At 50.4% G+C, this 15,066-nt stretch overlaps 1 pseudogene; it reads left to right on the forward strand.

The window, feature by feature from the left end:
• The first annotated feature begins 9,801 nt into the window (after window positions 1-9,801).
• On the forward strand, window positions 9,802-9,909 carry LOC146006089 (U2 spliceosomal RNA; annotated as a pseudogene).
• Window positions 9,910-15,066: the final 5,157 nt, after the last annotated feature.

The raw sequence follows: 15,066 nt of genomic DNA on the forward strand, positions 1-15,066 counted from the left end.
CCTTGACACTCCAGCTGTTGTTGAACTACACATCCCAGCATGCCCTGCTACAGTTTTACTATCTGGCCATGCTAAAACTGATGAAGGGCATGCTGGGATGTGTAGTTCAACAACAGGCTGGAGTGTCAAGGTTAGCCATCACTGAACTATAATCTCCCTGAAACTAGTTTTCAAAAGTAGGCGAGCATGTACTTACATATACATTTATCTTTTCACTATCCTAAAGGTGCCTACACGTGGGGAGATTCGCTGAGGAGCGATGTAGGAGCATTTTCTCAGTGATCTAGTGATATCCCCCCATGTGTGTGCCCCATTACACTAGTAACCTGTAACACAGGATTTCTAAGCCCATACTGAGGATAATAACACCACACTGCTGCTATAATTTATACTTGTAGTAGTTTCCGTAACTGCCAAGTACAACATGGGAATTGTTAGCAAAATAAATCTCAGTGGCAGCGATGATCCGATATCCACTGATGTTTGGGAGCGGCACCGGCACAGCTGAATGTCACATTCCTCTTCCTCTCATCATCCTCGAAGCAGGAGCGTAACTAGATACTCATTGGCCCCATAGCAAGAGTTTGTAAGGGTGTTCAGATGCCACCTATGGCGGGTAACCATTTGGTTCTTCCACATCGAAGAGAAAGGTATTCGCTGCCAACCATAAACCATCGATGATGTGAAACCATCAATGATCGATGGCCATCCCTACTTTAGACTTCTCCTGGAGAGAAGACAAAAGAAGTGTCCCAGTAAGTTTGTATCTTTTGCACAGGCTGTCTGACATTAACCACACACACGGCTGTGACAATGTAAATGGTAACTTCACATGATACCGGGAGGTCAATAGCCCCGGATACACGTGGGGAGAGAGCCCTCTCCAGCACCTATATATTCCTTAATCTCTCTGCTTAATACATGGGAAGTTCTGCTGACACAGGGAGCTGCAGCTGGGGGGTGAGAACAAGACGCGTGGGGTTAACTCCTTCTCTGCCATAAAGTATCTGGAGATTAAGGAGGACTGAAGGAGACTTGGATGACTTCAATGTGAATAGCTGGAGTATATTGTAATCGGGATTTAATGATTGGAAAGAACACATTTTATGTTACAACGGGGCAGATGTATTATGCCTGGTGAAGAGATAAAGTGGAAGGTGGTAATGCACCAGCTAATCAGCCCCTAACTGTCATTTTTCAAACACAGCAAATTGGTTGGTGCATTATCACCTTCCACTTTATACCCACTTTGATTCAGGTTTGCTCGGTAAGATGCCAACATCGCAGCTTACTGCACACCTGAGGCTCCACCCCGCCGAATCCCCCTCAGAACCATGCGAGGGGCTGTGTATGGAGAACACATGAGCCGCTAGCAGGAGAAAACATTCGATGTTCGATGACCATCGAATGATTATTCCTGCCATCGCAATAAAAGACAGTCTGAACTGACTTTTATTTGTGTGCGCCTGGACGAAGATGTCATGTGACTTCAGCTGCCCACTCCCGGGGAGGCTTCGGCCCGCCCGCATACCCAGGGGAACTTTCAGCATTTTCATGGATGCTGGGTGTTCCCATGTGTGATCTCCGTCCCTGCCCCCATCCCTACATGATGCGGACAACCCTGCGAGTGTGTAATTCGGCGCAGCTATTCTCTGTTGGGGTTTAAACATGCGCAGAAATGCGCAAATCCCGACAATCGGGGCAGGGGCCGGGGCCGGATTTGGATCACAGCCTGTGATCCTCAATCGGCCCCTTTATCTCTTCACCAGGCTTAATGCATCTGCAGGGGCCCTCTCAGAAGCTGCTGCACACAGGGGACGTCCAACCCGGCCACCAGCAGTATCTGATGCCACCAAAAAGGGGGAGAGGCTAAGGGGTGGGCAAGTGAGGTCTCAGGAAGGGGGTGCATGGCCTAGCACCCTGACCCTGGTTTTTATAATTTTAGGGGACATGCCCAGCACTCCCCTAGTAGTGGGCAGTGCTGGGCACACCACAGTACTGGACACACCATAGTACTAGGCAGCACTGGGAACAGCACAGTATTGGGCAGCACTGGGCACACCACCATACCCCCGGTTCATGACTAGTGTATGGTGGACTATTACACTGTACGGTATATTGGGGTGGGAGTGAAAGGATGGGTCGATCGGGTCCAGAGCTGACATCAGTGTTCCTCCCATAAAACACCTAGTTCCTGTCTACCGTTTTCCTGACACTCCCATAAAATTGACGATTCTCTCCTCCAATGCCGGTTTCCTGTCAATCAGGGAGCATACAGTCTACTTCACAATGTCTCCATTGGCTGCAAAGTGGATATTAGGAAGGGTGGGATGGTGTGAGGTGGGACATTAGGGGGGTTTGTAGGGTGGGAGGCTGTGAGGTGGACATTAGGGTGGGGTGGGATGCTGTGAGGTGGACATTAGGGTGGGTTGGGAGGGTGGGATGCTGTGAGGTGGACATTAGGGTGGATTGGGAGGGTGGGATGCTGTGAGGTGGACATTAGGGTGGGATGCTGTGAGGTGGACATTAGGGTGGGTTGGGAGGGTGGGATGCTGTGAATTGGACATTAGGGGTGGATTGAGATGCTGTGAGGTAGACATTAGGCGTGGGTTGGGAGGGTGGGATGCTGTAAGTTGGACATGAGGGTGGGATGGCAGGTTGGGATGCTGTGAGGTGTATATTAGGGAGGGTGGGATGCTGTGAAGTGGACATTAGGGTGGAATGCTGTGAGGTTCGACATTAGGTCAAGTTGGGAGGGTGGGATGCTGTAAGGTGGACATTATGGTGGGTTGGGAGGGTGAGATGCTGTGAGGTGGACATTAGGTCAGGTTGGGAGGGTGGGATACTGTTAGGTGGACATTAATTTGGGTTGGGAGAGAGGGATGCTGTGAGGTGAACATAATGTCAGGTTGGGAGGGTGGGATGCTGTTAGGTGGACATTACAGAAGGTGGGATGCTGTGAGGTGGACATTAGGGTGGGTTGGGAGGGTGGGATGCTGTGAGTTGGACATTAGGACAGTTTGGGAGAGTCGGATGTTCTGTGGTGGACATTAGGGGGGGTGGAATGCTGTGAGGTGTAAATTATTGTGGGTGGGGAGGGTGGGATGCTGTGAGTTTGACATGAGGACGGGCTGGGAGGGTGGGATGCTGTAGATAGACATTAGTGTGGGTTGGAAGGGTGGGATGCTGTGAGGTGGACATTAGGGTGGGTTGAGAGGGTAGGATGCTGTGAGGTGGATATTAGGGAGGGTGGGATGCTTTATTGTAGACATGAGAGGTGGATTGGGAAGCTTTGCATGCTGTAAGGTGGACATTAGTGATGCAGTGAGATGGACATTAGGGTGGGTGGGATGATGTGAGGTGAACATAAGGTCAGGTTGGGAGGGTGGGATGCTGTTAGGTGGACATTACGGAGGGTGGGATGCTGTGAGTTGGACATTAGGGAGGGTGGGATGCTGTGGGGTGTAAATTATTGTGGGAGGGGAGGGTGGGATGCTGTGAGGTGGACATTAGGAAGGGTTGGGAGGGTGGGATGCTGTGAGTTGGACATTAGGGAGGGTGGGATGCTGTGGGGTGTAAATTATTGTGGGTGGGGAGGGTGGGATGCTGTGAGGTGGACATTAGGAAGGGTTGGGAGGGTGGGATGCTGTGAGTTGGACATTAAGACGGGTTGGGAGAGTGGTATGCTGTGAGGTGGATATTAGGGGAGGGTGGGATGCTTTGTTGTGGACATTAGGATGGGTTGGGAGGGTGGGATGCTGTGAGGTGGATATTAGGGAGGGTGGGATGCTTTGTTGTGGACATTAGAGTGGGTTAGGAGGGTGGGATGCTGTGAGGTGGATATTAGGGAGGGTGGGATGCTTTGTTGTGGACATTAGAGTGGGTAGGGGAGGGTGGGATGCTGTGAGGTGGATATTAGGGAGGGTGGGATGCTTTGTTGTGGACATTAGGGTGGGTTGGGAGGGTGGGATGCTGTGAGGTGGATATTAGGGAGGGTGGGATGCTTTGTTGTGGACATTAGGGTGGGTTGGGAGGGTGGGATGCTGTGAGGTGGATATTAGGGAGGGTGGGATGCTTTGTTGTGGACATTAGGGTGGGTTGGGAGGGTGGGATGTTGTGAGGTGGACATGACGGGTAAATTGGGAAGCTTTGCATGCTGTAAGGTGGACATTAGTGATGCAGTGAAGTGGACATTAGGGTGGGCATTAGGGAGGGTGGAATGCTGTGCGGTGGACAGTATGGTGGGTTGGGAGGGTGGGATGCTGTGAGGTGGATATTAGGGTGGGTGGGATGCTGTGAGGTGGATATTAGGGAGGGTGGAATGCTGTGCGGTGGACAGTATGGTGGGTTGGGAGGGTGGGATGCTGTGAGGTGGATATTAGGGTGGGTGGGATGCTGTGAGGTGGATATTAGGGAGGGTGGGATTCTTTTGTTGTGGACATTAGGGTGGGTTGGGACGTTGGAATGCTGTGAGGTGGACAGTATGGTGGGTTGGGAGGGTGGGATGCTGTGAGGTGGATATTAGGGTGGGTGGGAGGGTGGGATGCTGTGAGATGGATATTAGGGAGGGTGGGATGCTTTGTTGTGGACATTAGGGTGGGTTGGGACGGTGGAATGCTGTGAGGTGGACAGTATGGTGGGTTGGGAGGGTGGGATGCTGTGAGGTCAACATTAGGATAAGTTCGTAGGGTGGAATGCTGTGACGAGGACATTGGGGTGGGTTGCGAGGGTGGGATGCTGTAAAGTGGATATTAGGGAGGGTGCGATGCAGTGAGGTGGACAGTAGGAGTTCTTCATTCTAAACATATAAGTTTCTTTATCATTCCAAAAGCCTCTCACCCCATAGTATTGGGATTATGTGGCTTCGTCTACACAACCCGAGGATTGACGTGAAGATGTCTCAAATCCTTTCATGGAGATCTTCATGTTCTCGGTCCTGTTTACAACAGATTGTACCTGTACGCTGTGATGATGCTAAAATCTCGAAGGTTCTGCCCCCACAGTACACGGAGTTCTCTGATGTCTTCAGCAAATCAGCGGCTGATTCTGCCACCTCATCGCCCATGGGATTGCCCTAATGATCTCATTCCTGGGAAAACTCCTCCTCGAGTCCACATCTATTCTTTGTCATTACCTGAGACACAAGCAATGTCTGATTACATAAAGAAAATTTAGCTAAAGGCTTAATTCGCCCATTATCTTCACCAGCGGGTGCCGGATTCTTTTTCGTAAAGAAGAAAGATGGCGGCCTATGGCCTTGCATTGATTAAAGAGGACTCAATGACATAACAATTAAAAATTGTTATCCTTTACCACTAACTACCGAATTGTTCGATCACAACAGCGGAACCACCTTGTGTACTAAACTGGATCTTCGAGGAGCATACAAGCTTATTCGCATCAGACGAGTAGAAGATGGTATTCAACGCCAGAGAAGGCCATTATGAGTTCCTCGTCATGCCCTTTGCTCTAAGCAATGCTCCTGCAGTATTCCAGTTTTTTGGAGACTTATTATACCATCATATTGCTGTATCTAGATGACATACTAATATTTGCCAACAGTTTAGAAAAACATTGTCAGGTGGTCAAAGAAGTACTGTCCCGTCTGGGGGTTAATCACCTCAACTGTAAGACTGAGAAGTCAAATACATTCCCTTCCTGGGATATATTGTCTCAGGTTCAGTTCTCAAAATGGATCCTGCTAAAGTTCAAGCAATCCAAGACTGGCCAATTCCTTTAACTCTTCGTAGTATTCAGAGATTCCTTGGTTTCGCAAATTATCATAGGAAATTCATTCAAAGCTTTTCCTCCATTGTAGCGCCCATCTTGGCACTCACCTGTAAAGGGGCCAATCCCTCAAAATGGCCTGAAGAAGCTTTCAAGGCATTCCAGCTCCTTAAACAGAGGTTCACCTCAGCTCCTGTATTAAGACAACCCGATGTATCATTACCATTTACAGTCAAGGTGGACGCTTCTTCAGTTGGAGTGGGTGCAGTACTCTCTCAACGGGGTCCATATGGTCAACTCCATCCCCGCGGGTTCTTCTCATGCAAGTTTTCCCAGGCTGAACATAACTATGATATTGGGGACACAGAAAGCTTGGCCATTTAAGATGGCATTATAACAATGGCAATATCTCTTAGTGGGAGCTACCCTCATCATCAGTATTACTACAGATCTACAGAAAACATTCTCTATTTAAAATCAGCTAATTGTCTCAAGCAAGATGGGCATTATTCTTTTCTTTTTTAAATATATTTTATTGAATGCAGTACATAATGTAAAATAAACATACAACATCTTTTTAGGGGGTATTATTCTTTTCAAGATTCTCTCTGTTACCCAGGACTGATTCTCATCTCCCTCCTCTCTCTGTTCCCCAGGACTCATTCTCATCTCCCTCCTCTCTCTGTTACCCAGGACTGATTCTCATCTCCCTCCTCTCTCTGTTACCCAGGACTGATTCTCATCTCCCTCCTCTCTCTGTTACCCAGGACTCATTCTCATCTCCCTCCTCTCTGTTACCCAGGACTGATTCTCATCTCCCTCCTCTCTCTATTACACAGGACTGATTCTCATCTCCCTCCTCTCTCTGTTACCCAGGACTCATTCTCATCTCTCTCCTCTCTCTGTTACCCAGGACTCATTCTCATCTCCCTCACCTCTGTATTAACCAGGACTCATTCTCATCCCCCTCCTCTCTCTGTTACCCAGGACTCATTCTCATCTCCCTCCTTTCTCTATTATCCAGGACTTACTCACATCCCCCTCCTTTCTCTATTACACAGGACTCACATCCCCTCCTCTCTCTGTTACCCAGGACTCATTCTCATCTCCCTCCTCTCTCTGTTACCCAGGACTGATTCTCATCTCCCTCCTCTCTCTGTTACCCAGGACTGATTCTCATCTCCCTCCTCTCTCTGTTACCCAGGACTCATTCTCATCTCCCTCCTCTCTCTGTTACCCAGGACTCATTCTCATCTCCCTCCTCTCTCTGTTACCCAGGACTCATTCTCATCTCCCTCCTCTCTCTGTTACCCAGGACTGATTCTCATCTCCCTCCTCTCTCTGTTACCCAGGACTGATTCTCGTCCCCCTCCTCTCTCTGTTACCCAGGACTCATTCTCATCTCCCTCCTCTCTCTGTTACCCAGGACTCATTCTCATCCCCCTCCTTTCTCTATTACACAGGACTCACATCCCCTCCTCTCTCTATTACCCAGGACTCACGCACCCCCCCCCCCCATCCTCCCATCCTTTTTAGATTACACAGGACTCACATCCTCCTCCTCTCTCTATTACACAGGACTCACATCCTCCTCCTCTCTCTATTACACAGGACTCCCTCACACCTAGGGATGGCCATCGACCATCGATGATTCAAAATCAACAATGGTTCATGGCTGATGATGAATACTTTTGCCATCGATGGGAGAGAACCAGATAGTTTCCCTCCATCGATGGAACAGCAAAACGATGCTTTCCTTTTTTTCCCCAAAGTGCCGGGAAACGGAGCATAGCACCGCCCCCGACACCCGCGAAGTCCCACCCCTGTGTTTTGATTGGCCCACATGCCAATCAATTAAACACAATGGATGACCATCGATATGTAAAAATATGGATGGTCAGCCATTGCATAGTTTAGCACTATCGATGGCCAGTTGCAGAATTGCCTGGTGGGTTGTAGATACAGTTTATACCAGTGTTTGGTGTTTGTGTCCAGGTATGAAGATGGAATTCCCCAATGTGCCCCCTTCGTCCCATACTTCTCCCCTGAAGGCAGAGGTAGTCACCCCCAATAATACCAAGCAGGTGCAGTGCAGGCTAGGAGGGAATCAGCTTTGGGACCATCCCTCCTGGAAGCACAATGATAATCCCACCCTGGGAGAGGGAACACGGTGACAATCCTGATACATTATATGTCATTATATAGCAGAGCTGTAACGTATACTGATATTCGGATGGTGCCCCGTGTCCTACACCCCTCTGTCCGGCAGAAATCATATGGCTATTTATGGAGCATTTCCAGTGCTCTCACTTCACCCAGAGGGAAAAGTCCCGTCCAGCTATTTCCTGTGCACTGAGCCGACCGCGGATCTGGATCTGATCACTAAAAGTATCAGATTAATATGATACAAGCAATGTAGTGGCCATGTATCCAGGCAGGAAGCTACAATACACATTCCCCAGCACAATGCCATGGATCGGAGAAGGAGATTTACTGCACGTTTTGGTTGATTCGCTCCCCCGCGCTGCCTTGCACCTAGGCGCCCCGTGGCGGATTGGCGGAACAATCGCCATAGGCAGGCTAGACGAAAGTGGCTCCATCTGTATATGCAGACTAGCGGACAGGTCTGAATTAGACCCCTTGATCCTGGGTACATGTCCAGTGTGCCTGCGCCTCTGTGTAAATGCCCCTGTTGCATCCAGTTATACCCCTATAGCCGGCACCCGGCATATGCACAGTACACAAATCTAATGCTGTGTCCCATGGATAAGAGAGGATATTGACGGGACAGGGGGCCTGATTCGGAGTTCACCCAAATCCGGTCATAACTGGGATACTGCGTACAGCGAATCTGCAAAAACACGCTCCTGCTGCAGCCACCGGGATACATGACAAGCGCCGTCCCTGATCCACCTCCTGTGGACAGACGCACCATCGATTGCAACATCGGAGCAGCTTTTACAACGGAGAACAAATACGCAGACATGGACACGCTCCAGGAACACACCTGCCGTACACGCTACAGGAACACGCCTGCTGTTCACGTTCCAGGAACACGCTTGCCGTAAGCACTACAGGAACACGCCTGCATGTATAGGATAAATACAAATGGAAATACTGTGCGGCAGGCTCTGTGTATGGGGGGGGGGGTACAGGTGGAGCTGCTCCTGGTGATTCTATCGCCATCTGCCACCGCTCGTCATCCGCCAGAAGGGAGAGCGCGCGCACAAGACACTCCCGCGCCCCATTCTTACAGAACCCACCTCCGCCGCCTCTGGCGATTCCCAGCGCTGGATGATTTGTATAACAATGTAACCAGACCTGGGACCCAATTCAGACATTCACAGTACGAGCGATCAGCGGATGATCGCACATGTGTATGGTACGCTCTGCGCATGCGTGAGTCCTCCATACAAAGACAGTGACGTCTCATCTTCGCTGGCTGCTCGTAGGGGGATTGACACCCTGTGGGCGTTTGGGGGGGGGGGGGGGGGCGGTAAAGCAGCGTTTCCTGGGAGTGCACCAGAAATCGTAGGTGTTCCCCGGCCGTTGGGAGGGAGGACCACTGACATCACCAGCGGCCTCCTTCTCCCCACCGACCTTCACAGGTTCTAGACTTACTCAGCGCTGAGAAGAGAGGGGAAATCCGATCGATGTGTGTGATAAGGAAATGTTTTCCCCCATGTGCACGGCTCTGATCGCATTCACAGCCGGGCACATGGGCAGGATTACACCTAGGCAGGGCAGCATTTAACTGATCGCTGGGCTCTGCAAACTCGCAGCTCAGCAAGCAGGTCTGAATTAGGCCCCTGGTATCTCCATCTTTCCCTACAGTATATAATGCCAAAAGGTGCCTTGGAGAGAGATGAGGTAGAGAAAGATAAAGTACCAGCCAACCAGCTCCTAACTGTCATTTTCCAACTAAAGCCTTTGATTGGCCACTACATTATCTCCGTTGACTTTATCTCTCCCTAAGGCTGAACATATTTACTAGACCCTAAGGGGGGTGATTCAGGTTGGTTTGCAAAAACTTTAATAAACAAAACTATGCTGCACTGCAGGTGGGGCAGTGCAATCGCTTCTCGGCCTTTTGGCTAAGATCAAGTGTAGTATCTGTTCTTATCAGTTGGGTCTGGATCGCCCCCCTGGCAGAGAATAGAGAAAGGTTGGACTAAACCACCTTGCTACTGAGCTGAGGAACGGGAATACCTCATGTTCTGGGCGGGTGCAAAGTCTCACTGAGTATCTTCATCCTGCCGTAGGGGGGGGAACATACTCTCCTACTGGTAGGGAGGGGAGAAGCATCGGGCCTAGTAGATGGGGCTCTTGTTCGGGGGTCTATAGCCTCCGAGGGAGAGTCACTCGAAAAGCCCGGTCTAGTATCCAATCCCAGGAAGACGGGAAAAGCTGGGATCGAGTAGATTGCTCTCTGGTCCGGGGGTAACATGTCGCCCCCGGCCAGGGAGACAGCGAAAAGCCCAGCCCAGTACTCAATCCCTGGGAGAGGTGAAACGTCGGGACTGAGTAGGTGTTTTCTTCTCCTTCGGTTGGTCTATTCGGCCGCTGCGGGGGAGACTCATCGAAAAGCCCGGTGGAGTATCCATTCCCATGCCGGGGGCCGGAAAGGGCCTGCTGGTGAGGCGGAGAAACACTTAATCGGACGCTGACTGGCTGGCTGCTTGGAGTCCGAGGCTGCACTGTGCCCCCGGGGAAACTCGGGGGTGCCGAACATGCACGGGTGATCCCAAAATCACCATGCACTGCGCACTTTCCCTCTAGGTATGCGCTTCACGTCCTTACCTCGTCCTTTTGGATGGGGTAGGACAATTTTTCACACCCCCACCCTGGCCTTCTGGCTAGGGTCCTTTATTATTTATTTCTCTTCCCCCTCTCACGTTTGTCACTTTTCACGTTCCTTGTATTTTTTTGTAGTTTGTCACGTTTTTTGGGTAGTGTGGTCGACCCTTTCGGGCCTTCCATTTCCCCAATGTGCCAAAGCTCTCGCCTTTTGGGGAGAGCTTCGGTCCCCCCAAGGACGACCCCGAGCCGCAAGGCGGAGGGAAGTCCACAGCGGGTCTCTCCAAACCATGGGGTGCGGAGGACCCACCGTCCTAACCCTTTCGGGGGTTGAGGAATGAGGGTCTCTCTAAGCTTCGGCGAAGAGGACCCACCGTTCCCTATTTTCCCCTCTTCGGCCTTATGGTTGAGAGGGGTTAGGGGAAAAACGGGGCCCTGTCTCCTAGGAGACGGACCCATTCGATCGCACGGCCTCCTTTGCACGTGTTTAGGCACAGCACTGGTGGTGGGGAGCACACCTCGGGCTCCTGAGTTTTTTCAAACTCAAACTCAGTGCAGAGAGAGTTACATTTGGGGGCGTTATTTGGGGGCGTTATATTTATTTCTGTGCAAGGTAAATATTGGCTGCATTTATTCTGACACTGCAATACAGATATCAATTTGAACTGACCCCACCCAAATGTCACTCTCTCTGCACATGTTACATCTGCCCCACCTGCAGTGCAAAATGATTTTGTCCATAAGAGAGAGATTTTGCTTTTTCAAAACAAACTGAATTCGGCTCTAAAAGGGTTAAAACTCTCTTTTAAACTTTTAAACAATTCACGTGATATTAGGGTGTCCCATGTTGTATAACAACCCTCTAAGCAGCCCCCCTCTTACCCCAGAAATATAGAACTCAGTGGCTCTGACCCCAACTTTGTGACGTCACCCATTACGTGAGATATTTACCCCAATCATTCTCCTAGAGAACGTCAGCCCGGGATCCGTTCCAAACCACCGGATTAGAATTTCACTCTCAGATTTGGAAAATCCCCAAGTAGTCTGTGACAACCAATATTTCAGTGTCGGTGAAGGGGGTTTAAATATAAATTTATGGAACACGATAACGTGGCAGGAGGCCATGAGGTGGCACCCACCAAATACAGGGCAGCATTCACAGCCGGGTGGAAATTTTCATTTCGACCAATTAGCTCATTTCGGCTAATATTCTGAATATTCTGTAAGGTCATACACATGAAATATGCCCGGTTCATATCTTAACCTTTTAGTGCCATCATCTCTGTGACTGATTTTTACCCCGTACCCTCGCATGCAGCTACCCCTCCATTTGCATGCTTCCAAGCGGATTCGCAGGGTGGCAGGGGGCGGGCGTACGTTCACCCAGCGGGCGGTGTTAAGCCGCTTGCTAAGCAGCGGACAACTGCTGCTTAGCAACTTGTTCCGAATCAGGCCCTATAGCTGCTAAAAATGCCAACGTCACTCACATTTGTTATATAGATTCAAATAAAAAATGTTGTATAAAAAATATTATATTTCCTATATCAGGTGAGTTTGCTTGGCAATGTTTACGCCTATTTTGACAAATTCACTCGGCACTCAAAGGGTTACGTAACAGTGTACAGCCAGGAATAGGGTTACATGGTAATACGTTCAGAAATAGTGTTTTGTTACTCACTACTCGCTTCCATATTTCTGTAAAACCAATGTGTGACTCACTACACGCTGCCATGTTCTGGAAACCTTTGTAACACTCGCCGCACGCTGGCATATTGCTATACAATCTTAGGACCTTATTCAGGTCCGCTCGTACAGACCCCTTTGGTCCGATGTTTTGCGTCTGCGCATGTGCAGATGCAGGGTGATGTGCCCACGGCGAACAAACTTCACCCATCTTTACGAATGAGGGGGGAGGGGGGGGGCATGGGGCAATCATACATTGCCAGGCAAGTACAAAAACAGAGCATTGTGTCCCTCCTGGCATGGGTCATGTTGCAAGACTTCCCTAGTAATGTAGGATTGCCAGCACCTGTGGGGAGCTAGGTAACTGATACGAAAGGTGTCACCACAGGTGCTGGCAATCCTACATTACCAGGGAAGCCCAGGAACAGAGCATTGTGTCCTCCTGGAGAGGGGCATGCTGGGAGGTATGGATAATGTATGATTACCAGCACCTGTGGGGAGCTGGGTAACTGATAAGAAAGGTGTCACCACAGGTGCTGGCAATCATACATTACCAGGGAAGCCCAGGAACAGAGCATTGTGTCCTCCTGGAGAGGGGCATGCTGGGAGGTATGGATAATGTATGATTGCCAGCACCTGTGGGGAGCTAGGTAACTGATAAGAAAGGTGTCACCACAGGTGCTGGCAATCCTACATTACCAGGGAAGCCCAGGAACAGAGCACTGTGTCCTCCTGGAGAGGGGCATGCTGGGAGGTATGGATAATGTATGATTGCCAGCACCTGTGGGGAGCTAGGTAACTGATAAGAAAGGTGTCACCACAGGTGCTGGCAATCCTACATTACCAGGGAAGCCCAGGAGCAGAGCATTGTGTCTTCCTGGAGAGGGGCATGCTGGGAGGTATGGATAATGTATGATTGCCAGCACCTGTGGGGAGCTAGGTAACTGATAAGAAAGGTGTCACCACAGGTGCTGGCAATCCTACATTACCAGGGAAGCCCAGGAGCAGAGCATTGTGTCTTCCTGGAGAGGGGCATGCTGGGAGGTATGGATAATGTAGGATTGCCAGCACCTGTGGGGAGCTAGGTAACTGATAAGAAAGGTGTCACCACAGGTGATGGCAATCCTACATTACCAGGGAAGTCCAGGAACAGAGAATTGTGTCCTCCTGGAGAGGGGCATGCTGGGAGGTATGTATAATCTAGGATTGCCAGCACCTGTGGGGAGCTAGGTAACTGATAAGAAAGGTGTCACCACAGGTGCTGGCAATCCTACATTACCAGGGAAGCCCAGGAACACAGCACTGTGTCCTCCTGGAGAGGGGCATGCTGGGAGGTATGGATAATGTAGGATTGCCAGCACCTGTGGGGAGCTAGGTAACTGATAAGAAAGGTGTCACCACAGGTGCTGGCAATCATACATTACCAGGGAGGCCCAGGAGCAGAGCATTGTGTCCTCCTGGAGAGGGGCATGCTGGGAGGTATGGATAATGTAGGATTGCCAGCACCTGTGGGGAGCTAGGTAACTGATAGGAAAGGTGTCACCACAGGTGATGACAATCCTACATTACCAGGGAAGTCCAGGAACAGAGCATTGTGTCCTCCTGGAGAGGGGCATGCTGGGAGGTATGTATAATCTAGGATTGCCAGCACCTGTGGGGAGCTAGGTAACTGATACGAAAGGTGTCACCACAGGTGCTGGCAATCCTACATTACCAGGGAAGCCCAGGAACAGAGCATTGTGTCCTCCTGGAGAGGGGCATGCTGGGAGGTATGGATAATGTATGATTACCAGCACCTGTGGGGAGCTGGGTAACTGATAAGAAAGGTGTCACCACAGGTGCTGGCAATCATACATTACCAGGGAAGCCCAGGAACAGAGCATTGTGTCCTCCTGGAGAGGGGCATGCTGGGAGGTATGGATAATGTATGATTGCCAGCACCTGTGGGGAGCTAGGTAACTGATAAGAAAGGTGTCACCACAGGTGCTGGCAATCCTACATTACCAGGGAAGCCCAGGAACAGAGCACTGTGTCCTCCTGGAGAGGGGCATGCTGGGAGGTATGGATAATGTATGATTGCCAGCACCTGTGGGGAGCTAGGTAACTGATAAGAAAGGTGTCACCACAGGTGCTGGCAATCCTACATTACCAGGGAAGCCCAGGAGCAGAGCATTGTGTCTTCCTGGAGAGGGGCATGCTGGGAGGTATGGATAATGTATGATTGCCAGCACCTGTGGGGAGCTAGGTAACTGATAAGAAAGGTGTCACCACAGGTGCTGGCAATCCTACATTACCAGGGAAGCCCAGGAGCAGAGCATTGTGTCTTCCTGGAGAGGGGCATGCTGGGAGGTATGGATAATGTAGGATTGCCAGCACATGTGGGGAGCTCGGTAACTGATAAGAAAGGTGTCACCACAGGTGCTGGCAATCATACATTACCAGGGAAGCCCAGGAACAGAGCATTGTGTCTTCCTGGAGAGGGGCATGCTGGGAGGTATGAATAATGTATGATTGCCAGCACCTGTGGGGAGCTAGGTAACTGATAAGAAAGGTGTCACCACAGGTGCTGGCAATCATACATTACCAGGGAAGCCCAGGAGCAGAGCATTGTGTCCTCCTGGAGAGGGGCATGCTGAGAGGTATGGATAGTGTAGGATTGCCAGCACCTGTGGGGAGCTAGGTAACTGATAAGAAAGGTGTCACCACAGGTGCTGGCAATCATACATTACCAGGGAAGCCCAGGAACAGAGCATTGTGTCCTCCTGGAGAGGGGCATGCTGGGAGGTATGGATAATGTATGATTGCCATCACCTGTGGGGAGCTAGGTAACTGATAAGAGAGGTGTCACCAAAGGTGCTG

Source organism: Crinia signifera, chromosome 5, assembly GCF_055691185.1.
Source record: "Crinia signifera chromosome 5, ASM5569118v1, whole genome shotgun sequence".
NCBI classification, from domain to species: Eukaryota; Metazoa; Chordata; class Amphibia; order Anura; family Myobatrachidae; genus Crinia; species Crinia signifera.